Source organism: Phascolarctos cinereus, unplaced genomic scaffold (genome assembly GCF_003287225.1).
Source record: "Phascolarctos cinereus isolate Bilbo 61053 unplaced genomic scaffold, phaCin_HiC Scaffold_9;HRSCAF=440, whole genome shotgun sequence".
Lineage (NCBI taxonomy): Eukaryota > Metazoa > Chordata > Mammalia > Diprotodontia > Phascolarctidae > Phascolarctos > Phascolarctos cinereus.
This window is the reverse complement of record NW_027556402.1, coordinates 158,565,874-158,576,805: the sequence shown is the minus strand read 5'-3', so window position 1 is coordinate 158,576,805 and position 10,932 is coordinate 158,565,874.

Sequence of the window (10,932 nt, the reverse complement as noted above, 5' to 3'; positions counted from 1 at the left end):
TGAAAGGAGTCTAGATGGAATTAGGGAATGGCTGTCTAGGGTGGGGACAGTGTGGACAATGAGGGTTGGACTAGGTTAGAGGTAATAGAAAATTGGAGATTGGGGCAGGGTGAAAGCCACAATGCAAGGACAGTTGAAAAGATTACATTGAGATGAGCCTCAGGAGAACACCAGGGCCATGTGGGAGAGTTCAGGGAAGTTGGAGGAGGTAGGGAGGGTTTCCAGGGCCTATACCCTGTCAACAAGGCCACTGGTTGACCAGGACAAGTCACTAAAGTCTTTATTTCCTTATCTATAAAATGGGAATGATAATACCCTATCTACCTCACAGAGTTGATATGAGAATAAAGACAAATTATGTATATAAATGGAATACTATATGTAAAGTGACTTTCAACTTTTGAATCATTATATAAAAGTCAGCTACTAATATTATTGTTATCTACCTCACAGAGCAATTTTATGGCTGTGAGAGCTAAGAGCCACAGAATCAAAGCTTTGAAATTGTGGTCCTGGAGAGGACTTTTGAGAGTCCCTTGGACAGCAAGGAGGTCAAATCAGTCAATACTTAAAGAAATTAATTCAGGCTATTCACTGGAAGGTCAAATACTGAAGCTGAAGTTTAAATACTTTGGCCACATAATGAGAAGACGGGACTCATTGGAAAAGACCCTAATGCTGGAAAAGATTGAAGGCAAAAGAAAAAGAGGATGACCAAGGACGAGATGAAGAGACAGCATCATGGAAACCATGAACATGAACTTGGACAGACTTTGAGAGGTAATGGAAGGTAGAGGGGCCTAGTTTGTTATGGCCCATGGAGTCACAAAGAGTCAGACACCACTGAATAACTAAAAGACAACAACCACCTAAATATCAGTTACTATTACTATTGCTATCTACTTCACAGAGTAATTATGAGTACAAAATAAAAAAATTTATATGAAAGTGTCTTATAAGTTTAAGCACTACATTTATGCAAGCTTTTATTATTTTAAATTCTATTTGTTTTTATTGATGCCTTTTGTCTTGAAATCAAATTAATTTCCAAACACACCCTTCACCTCTCCCATACCCAGTGAGCTTTCCCTTGTGACAAAGATTTTTAAAATTAAAAGAAACAATTCAGCAAAAATCAACCAACATATCAATCATGTCTGACAGAATATGCAAAATTCTACATCCATAGTCCCCCATCTCTGTAGTGAAGGGAGGGAGGTTTTTCTCAACTCTTCCCTATGCATTTTAATTACAAAGGTTGGTTATTATAATTATAGAGTATTTGGTGTATTTCTATTGTAGTTTTCTTTTAAATTGTTGTAGTCATTTTGTGCATTATATTCCTGGTTCTTCTTTACCCCGTATCAGTTCTTACAAGTCCTCCCATGCTGTCTAAACTCCTTATATTAGTCACTACTTATGGCTTGGTAGTAATATTCCATTATATTCATGGACCCCAATTTGTTTGGCCATTCTCCAATTAATGGGTGTATACTTTGTTTCCAGTTCTTTGCTATAATAACACAAAGTATTTCAATTGACTATTTTGGCATATAAGGAACCTTTGACTTCCTTTGGGTTTATGGTTAGCAATGGACTGTTTCCTGGCTCTCTCTATCCACCCCTTCTCCAAATGAAATTGGCTTAGTAGCTTTGAAGGTGAGCTAATTAACAGTAAGAGACACCATTTCCAACCTGGAGCAGAAATAAACACTTCAGAGACAGTTGTTTAAAGAGGGAAGGAGCTTCAAGGAACAGGGTTTCTGGCAGCATAGAAGAGAGCCAGATTTGGAGAAGAGTGGCCACACAGATGAACAAACCATTCAGCATCAGAGATAGTTTCATGAGAATTTTGTGATGAGAGAAAGGACTTTCAGGCCCTACCTTACCAGGAGTTATGAGTTACCTTTACCACACATATGTATCCTACATATGTGCCTCATTACCATCGAACTCTAAGTTTGAGCTCACTCTTCCCATGGAGACTGTGACAGAATGTGCCCCAGGTTCAAGGGGATTGGAGGTAAATGTTCTAATCCTATCATTCAATATTAGTAAATGCCTTTGCTGAGAGCATTGGATGATTGCTGATGGGAAGCACACTGATAAAGGGTTATGAGCTATAGTTTTAGAATTATCATCCCACAAGATTATTCCTAGAACCCAAGAGTGATAGTCACCCATGAGGAAGTGGCATAGAGGGGGCACTACCTTAGCATAATCGCAATTAAAAAACTATTGTTGTTAATAACTGTCTAATATTTGAGAGAATGTCTAGGTTCAGCTCTAAGAAAAACAGTTACAACAATTCACATTTCCATAGTGCTTTAAGGTTGACAGAGTGCCTTCCTCACATAAACCTGTGAGGTATAGGTACTATAGATGCTCTGTAAGTATAGAACACAGGTATTATAGATGATCTGTAAGTAGCAGAAGCAAAATTAGAGCCCAGGATCCTTGACCATCTTGTGACTTTGGGTAACTCACTTCAATCAATCAATCAATCAATCAATATTTATTTATTACAGCCTACTATGTGCCATCTGTAAAATAAGGGGTCTGGATTTGATGGCCTCTGAGGTCTCTTCCAGCTCTTCATCAATGAGCCTATGATATCACGTGTGAATCTCAAGATCATAGGATCAGAGATAGAGCGACCTCATGGGCCATTGAGTCCAGCCTCTTCAAGTTATAGATGATGCACAAGGCCCAGGGAGGTGGCTACTTCCCTGAGGTCATAGGGGTAACTGTGGTAAGGATCAAAGGACATAATGTATGTAAAGTGCTTTAAGTTATAGAGTATAAAGGCTGTGGAAAATAACATATCATGCTTCCCTCAAATCTTTCTCTAATGTCTCCATATGGCAACAAGGGGAATCTAGGAGGCCAGTGTAGTGCTGGCTCTGGAAGACCATACAAAGCTAGAAAGGTTTTGAGTAAGACATGATGGTAATTAATCAGTCAATCACTCAACAAACATTTATTAAGCACCTACTGTGTTCCAGGCACTGTGCTAAGCCCTAGGGATACAAAAAGAAGCAAAAGACAGTCCCTGACCTCAAGGAGCTTACAATCTAATGGAAGAGATAATATGAAAACAGATATATACAACCGAGTTATGTACAGGATAAATGGAAAATAATTAACAGAAGGTAGACTAAATGTCTGTTGTCTAGAACCAGCCCTGGCTAAGTTAGGACAGGCTCACCAGCAGAAAGAATACCAGCCCTAGCTGATGAATATTTTTAGACCCCAGCAACTCACACAGATTGTCTAATGAAGTATATAGGTTATGATGAAAGGATTGTGCTTCATGGATGAATCCAAAGAATAGCAGATTTAGAAATGGAAAGGACTTTAGAAATTATCTTGCCCAGCCCCCTCATTTTACACATGAATGATATGAGGTTCAGAATATTGAAGTGATTTATCCTAGATAATACAGGTATTAAGGAACCATTCTAGATTTGAACCTAGGTCCTTCCACTCCGAATTTCGCAATTTCCCCCTCACTGTACATGTGTCTTCAAAGCATTAGGTAGGTAATGGGTTTCTTAGGAGGTTGAATGGAAGAAGTATTTAAATGTCACATTTTATGGTCCAAGTGACTGGCTTTTGAGTTTTACTCTGGATCGTGTGTGATGTAATTAAATTGTTTAAAAATGACCACTGGGGTTTGAATGACTGAAAATGCAAGCTGGGTCTGGAAATAATAGGAAGGGCTGACAGGTAGGGATAGATCCATGAGTGACCTGACCCCCTTGAGACTGACATTAGGCCCAGACAAAAGACCTGGAGATATGACAGTAAGGGCCAGGAGATTGGATAATTGCAGACTACTTGCTCCAGACCCTTGAGTGGTGACAGGACTGAGTTACAATTAAAATACTAGAATAAGAATAAATTTGTTTTCTTTCAGTTTCTACTTTCCAGTTTTGACATTCTGTTACTTTATGAATCTCTGTGTCTTCATATATATTATGAAAGAAAGGTAAATGGAGATTAAAGCCAGCTGTTGCTCAGGACTTTGGGGGGTGGAATTTGCATATGAAGCATCCCCTCACAGAACAAAGCCTGCAGAAATTTCCCCAGAGGATCTTGAGGTCCTTAAACAGAGTATTTTCCTGGAATACTATTCCTTCCAAATATGGGTAATTGCATAAATAGGCAAGAAAAGCTTCCCTCTCCACAAAAGAAGCTTATGTCCAGGCTTGCCCCATCTATTGTTTTCACTTTGGCTAAGTAATGATTAATAGGCTACATGAACAGAGTTCCATATACCTGCATTTGGTTGTGGATAAGGAAATTATTTATAGCTGCCTGAAGCCAGCCTTGATGTCTGGTATTTCTATGGGATTGTCTTGAGCCCAGGAGGGGAAAAAATGTTGCCTTGTGACAATAAGAAAAAAGCATTTAAGAATCTGGTCAGGTGTTTCTCCAATCAACTTCTGTGTAAAGAACAGAAGAGATGGTATTTTGCAGCCAGCCTGGGGAAAAAGAAAAATATGAGCAATTTGATTAAAGATTAATTTCTGAAGTAGTTGGGGGGAGGGGAGGAAAGCCACAGAAAGTTGGATTTTGAGTCAGTTCCCTAAAGAAAAAGGCAACTTCCTGTTTATTTCTATTTATTTAAAATTGATATGTTTTCCCTCACGGTTGAAGAATTGTCAAGAACACTTGGGGTATCCCTCTTGGCCCCTAAATGTTACAAAGCAAATTAAAATTGGTCTCTCTCCTCCTCTTTGCAGAGATGGAGGGCTCTAGGTGTAAAACAATGCATATAACGTCAGACTTTTTCATTGTGTTGGTTTGTTTGGCTAAACTGTTAACCTCCCTCTTTTTTATTCTTTCTTATAAGGGATTGCTTTCTTCGAGGGATGGGAAGGTAGGATATAATGGGAAATGTATGTGATGAAAAAACAAAACAAAAAAATAATAAAGGGATCATTTCATCTAATGTTAAAACACTTTTTCTCCAGGGATACCTTGTTATTATGATGCTATTCTAATAATTATCATTAGAAACCTTAAAAATTTAGAACAGAAGTGAAGTAAAGTAAAAGTAGAAAAGAACCTCAACCCTGGAGAAGGTACAATCTTACCAAAGTGGTCTTTGGAATAAAGGGAACAGTACTGGACTGAAAGTCAAGAGACCTAGGTTTTAGCCTGGCTTCTGCCACTTGCTATCTGTGTGACCTTGGATAGTACACATCTAATGACCTTTTCTGCATCTTCATCCTTATTGTTGTTGTTTAGTCATTTTCAGCCATGTCAGACTCATGACCCAATTTGGGATTTTCTTGGCAAAAATACTGGAGTGGTTTGCTATTTCTTTCTGCAGCTCATTTTACAGATGAGGAAACTAAGGCAAACAGGGTAAGTGACTTGTCCAGGATCATACAACTAGTTAAGTGTCTAAGGCCGGATTTGAATTTGGGTCTTCCTGACTCCAAGGTCAGCACTTTATCCACTGCACCACCGTCATCCTTCTTGACCTCTGCCCCTTTGACTATTGATCATGGTGACACTTGTGACACTGTTGTCTCCTGCTTCTTCCCCTTCCTGTCTGACTGATCCTTCTTGAGTCTCCTTTGCCAGATCCTTATCCATGTCATGCCCACAAATGGCGGGCTTTGTCCTGGTCCCTTTTTATTTCTTCCTCTGTACTATCTCAGTTGGTGATTTCATTAGTTCCCATGGGCTCAATTATCTTCATGCTAAAGATTTTCAGATCTAACCTTAACCTCTCTTCTGATTGAACTCCAGTTTCATATCACCAACTAACTGCCTTTTGGACATCTTGAACTGGATGTCTCAAAACCAACATATTCAAAACAGAACTCTCTTTTCCCTCAAACCATCCCCTCTTCCCACCTTTGCTGTTATCACAGAGGGCACCAACATCCTTTTAGTCACCCAGGCTTGCAGCCTATGTGACACCTTTAATTCCCTAGATAACATATCAACACCACATATCTCCATTGCTACCTTCACAATATTTCTCGAATACATCCTCTTCTCTCCATTCACTCAGCCACCACCTTAGTGCAGGCCCTCATCACTTCCTGTTATTAGCTTTCTGATTGGGTTTCCTGCCTCAAATCTCTCCTTATTCTAGTCTGTCCTTTATTCAGCTGCCAAAGCGATTTTCCCAAAGTTCAGGTCAGATCATGCCACTCTCACACTCAGTAAGCCCCAGTGGCTCCTTATTACATTAAGCATCAAATATAAAACCCTTGGTTTGCCATTTAAAGCCCTTTACAAACTGATCTTTTCTTACCTCTCTAGGCTTTGCCCACTCAACTTCCCATCCTATTCCTCCCCCTGGGACTAAGATGAACCAGTTTAATTTCTCTTCTAGAAGATAAGCTTCAAGTACTTGAAGACAACTCTCATTTTCTTTTGGAATACTGACCATTATTCAGAGTCAGCTATCCAGCTCAGTTTCATTTCATTAGCTAGTATGATAAGTATGTATCTATGTTTTTATCCAAAAAATGTTAAGTGGTACAAAGGGTAGATCCTTTGAACACTCTGTTGGTGACATCTTTCCAAGTCCACATACACCATTAATTATTATTACTTCATTCAACAAATCATGAACCCACCAATCTGTACACTCATCCATGCTATCTTATTTCACAGAGTCCACAAGAATAGTATGAAAGACTCAGGCAAATGGCTTGCTAAAACCTTCTTTGCTTCAAGTTTTTAAGGGTTAAATTGGTGAGAAAAGAGTAGGAGTGGTCTCAGGTGGTCTATAAATGAGAGGAGAACTAGTTCTGAGGTAGAAAACCCCAGTGGAGTCATGGGCAAAAAAATCTAAAAAGGTGATTTATGTTCCTTTTAACCACCTAGGATTTTTACCGTCATCTTAACACATTATCAATGAGAAGAAACTCTTAAACATTTCCAGAAGCCTTTTAGTTAAAAACTCAGAATGTTACATTTTAAATAGACAATGGCCATAGTTCTAGGCTGCTCTAATCTAGATTTTTGCTTCGAGAATTCTAGATTATTTTCCCCTGCTAGTCTTCAAGATTTCCCCCAGAACTTCGTGTTCCTACAAGATCACTTCAGTCTTGATACTCACACCTCATCAGCGCTCGATGCTTCTGGGAGCCCTCTGAATGGAGGATGGAGAACTCCTCCCCAAACTTCCATTTAAGGAGGTCTCCCAGGCCAGCAGTCTCCTCACCTCCCACCTGCCTGCCCCGGGCTTGCAGCCTTCTTTATTATGTCCTTAGGCCTGGTCCCTTTCTCTCTCTTGTTCCCTTCGCCTCTTCTCAGCTTCCTTTTGTATTTTGTAAGCTCCCCGAGGACTGGGACTGTCTTTCTTTTTCATATTTACATCCCCTGCCTTTAGCATAGTGCCTGGCATATAGCAGACTCTTAAAAAATGTTTGTTCACTGATTAGCAAATAAGGTTTGTAGAAAGGGATAGCAGAAGTAAGTTAAAGCTGTTCTGCTGGGTGCACAGACCATATCATGATATAAGAAATAGAAGAGCGTAGTAGATAGCCACCAGGCACAGAAATTAGAAAGTCAGAAAGGTTCCACTGTTGACTCTAGTACATACTAGCCTTGTGACCCTAGGCAAACCCTTTAATCTCTCACTTGCCCTGCTCGATTCTCTTAAGAATATACTTGCTAATCTGCATAAAATGAGTTTCCTCATTGGAGTTTTCTGTTCTAGTGAATCAAGGATCCAGACATACGATAATAATCCTTTGAATTTATAAGATGGTTAACTAAGATATTAGAATTGAATGGCTTTGTTTATTTGTGGGCAGGTGTTATTAAGAATTATTAAATAACTATAAGAATAACTATTAAGAATAGGTATTATTATAAGAAGAGGAAATTGAGGCTCAGAGACATTAAGTCACTTGTTTAAGGTCACCATAATTGGTAAGAGGTGGAGGAAGAGCTCAAACCCAAATCCTCTGTCTCAGTGTTCCACTGTAACATCATCTCCCATATCATCTGTGGAAATAGATATTTTTTAAAAAATCCATAAGGAAATCAGAAAATCAAGGGAATGGAAAGGGACATTGAAAGGTCATTGAGTCCATCTTTTGCCTTCAGGCAAGACCACACCTAAACCATCCCAGACAGATGAGACTCCATTATCTTTTTCAAGACCTCCCTAGTAGAGGAGCCCACAATCCCCTGTTGTAACACGTAGGCTGATATGTTACATACTTCAGCATACCACACGTTTTTAAGAAGAGCTTTAAGCTGAGCCCATTATAGGTCCTATTAATTAGGCTGGTGTTAGAAAAAAAGTATAGAAAATTCTGTAGCCTCCTCATAAACAGTACTTTAAAGAATGGCATTTGTCCTCTGATGCTACAGGTATTTAATCTGAAAACACTGAAATTAATCTGGAGTGCAAGGAGGACTCTATACTTAGCCACAGAATTCTCATTTATCTGCACTTGGATTTCTGCAATAATTGTGTAATGGGCTCCAATTAGAATGGCTCATTATTCAAAACAATAAATTATGAGAAAACCAGTCATGACCAAACAGAACTTAAAATAGAAGTGGTGCTCATCTTTGAGCTCGTAAAGTTCTGTAATGCTTAAATAAAACTTAAAAGTACACCCAGTTGACCTGCTCTTCTCCTCCCTTCCTAACCCCTCTATTGATTAGAAACATATAAGAAGGCTGAGTTTATTGCTAACAGTTGAAAAAAAGACCTGCTTATACTAAGTCACTACGTGTAAATAAGTCTTTTGATAAAGACCTCTTTCAGTATATTAAGTGGTGTGTAGTTGCTAAAAAAGCAAAATTTAATTTTCATTCATAAATGAAAGCACTTTCTCCCTGGCTGACTGTGATCTCAGTTGATATTAAATGAATGTCCTTTAAATTCAAAGGTGACTACACTGGCCAAGTGCTTTACCAAATGTTCTCCACTGATAGTTATTAATTAGTGTAAGCCATTGAGTAGCGAATTCTTTATTCCAGGCCCTAAATTTATGACCTTTCATTGAAATATTTATAGGACAGAGAGAAGTTCAGTTCAATCTCTTTCTGGAGCATTCAGGCACAACTTACAGTTCACGTGAGAGATGGGATCAGGAAATACCTACTCCATCCTTTATTAGGTTTAATCGTATAGAAAAAGTATTTGGAAATGTTCTGGAAAGGAATTGCCTCTTGGTAAAGTCTTGTTTTTAAGTCTTTACTGCCTTTTACAAGATAAGTAAGCCCATCAAAGGGAAATAATAGCATCGTAACATCTTCTGACATTTTAGGGTGTTTTGAAAAAAGATGCTATCCATATTGGTTCAGGTAGTATAATGTCCTTCCCTGAGCCTCCTCCATGCTATGTTGGCAACTAATCTTCCTGAAACAAGCTCTATGCTGTTCTTCAACAGTGAAGGTGGTGAAAAGGATAGACTAAGAGATGACAGGTAAGAGACCAGGTTCCTAAGAGTGATCACATACATGTAGGTATACCTACTACAGGCTCCTTGCCTTGGCAGTGGCCATTGGCAAGACTTAGGAAACCACCCCTCTGGAACTTCATTGTGATGGTCTCTACCCTTCCTGCAGCAGCTCTGCTAAACCACTGTTCTTGAATGTGACAAAAGGCCTAGGTGATGGCTGATGACAATTTGGAAGGATATAAGAGTGCCATACTTATTTTCACGTGTACAGGACCTGTGATTTCCTCAGTGTGAGAATTCTTCCATTGATACAGATCCCAGTGCCTTTACAGATGGCCTTCTTGAGATCTGATGACAAAAACCCAACCCTCAAAACTGACACAGCCAGTCAGTCACCAGGCCTTTCTGTGAAGCCTTTCCACCATCAGACCGGCAAAATTGGAGCTTCAAGCCAGGTGAGAGAATCCAGGTTCACCTCACCAAATAAGAATTGTATTAGAAGGGAATAATCACATAGAGGATAGATAACAACATATTGCATATCCATATGGCTAGCACATTACATAGATATATGTATGTATGTATGTATGTATACACACACAGAAAGACTTGTTGACTCATTAGAGTGAAAGCTCCTTGAGGGCAGGGATTATCATTTAAAGAAAAAATTCTTTGTATACCCACATCTAAGTAAATAGGGCCTTGCACATGGTGGGTGATTAATACATTTTTAAATGAGATAAAAGAAGCAGTCCAGAATGACTCCAGTTTTTCAAGCCAGGGTAATCATTGACAGAAATAGAGAAGTTTGGAAGAGAAGCCGATTTGGGGAAAAGATAGTACATACCTTCATATGGGTTGTGTCTCCTCAACAGAGTTGACAGCTCATGTAGGCAGCATGGGTGGGAGTCCCACCACTACCACCCACTAATTGTTTGATCACTTTTCTTGTATGAGCCTAAGTTTCTCAGCTGGAAAATAGGGATAATAATTCTTTCGCTACCTACCTCAAAGAGCTGGTTTAAGAAAAGTGATTTATAAATTGTGAAGTGTCATATAAATTAGAACATTCATTACTAATGGCGTGATTTTGTTTATTGTAGCACTGTTTTCACTACATAATATTGTTTTGGGACTGGCCATTGCTTTTCTACAAGCACACACATCTGGATTAGCATCTGGAATGTGGTAACTCAGGGAAAGATTTCTTCCTTTCCAGGACTCCAGGGAAAGCTCACCATTACCCTTGTTGCAGCACAGGCTGGCCAGCCATCCATGTGTACAAGTGTTCATTCATCATGGGTCTGTAAGTCAGAGATGCCCCTGTATGTGAACTTTTAATTAGCAGTTATCTCATCTGTAAAATAAAGGGGCCTGACTAGATGGATCACTAATGCCCCCTCTAGCTCTAAATATCTATGGCAATGAGGGATAGGGGTAGGGAGAAGAAAGGATCAAAGAAGTGGGTGCACTGACGTAGGTAATCAAAAATCATTCCTCTCTGGCTTTGGAATGTCTTTTTGGAGATCAC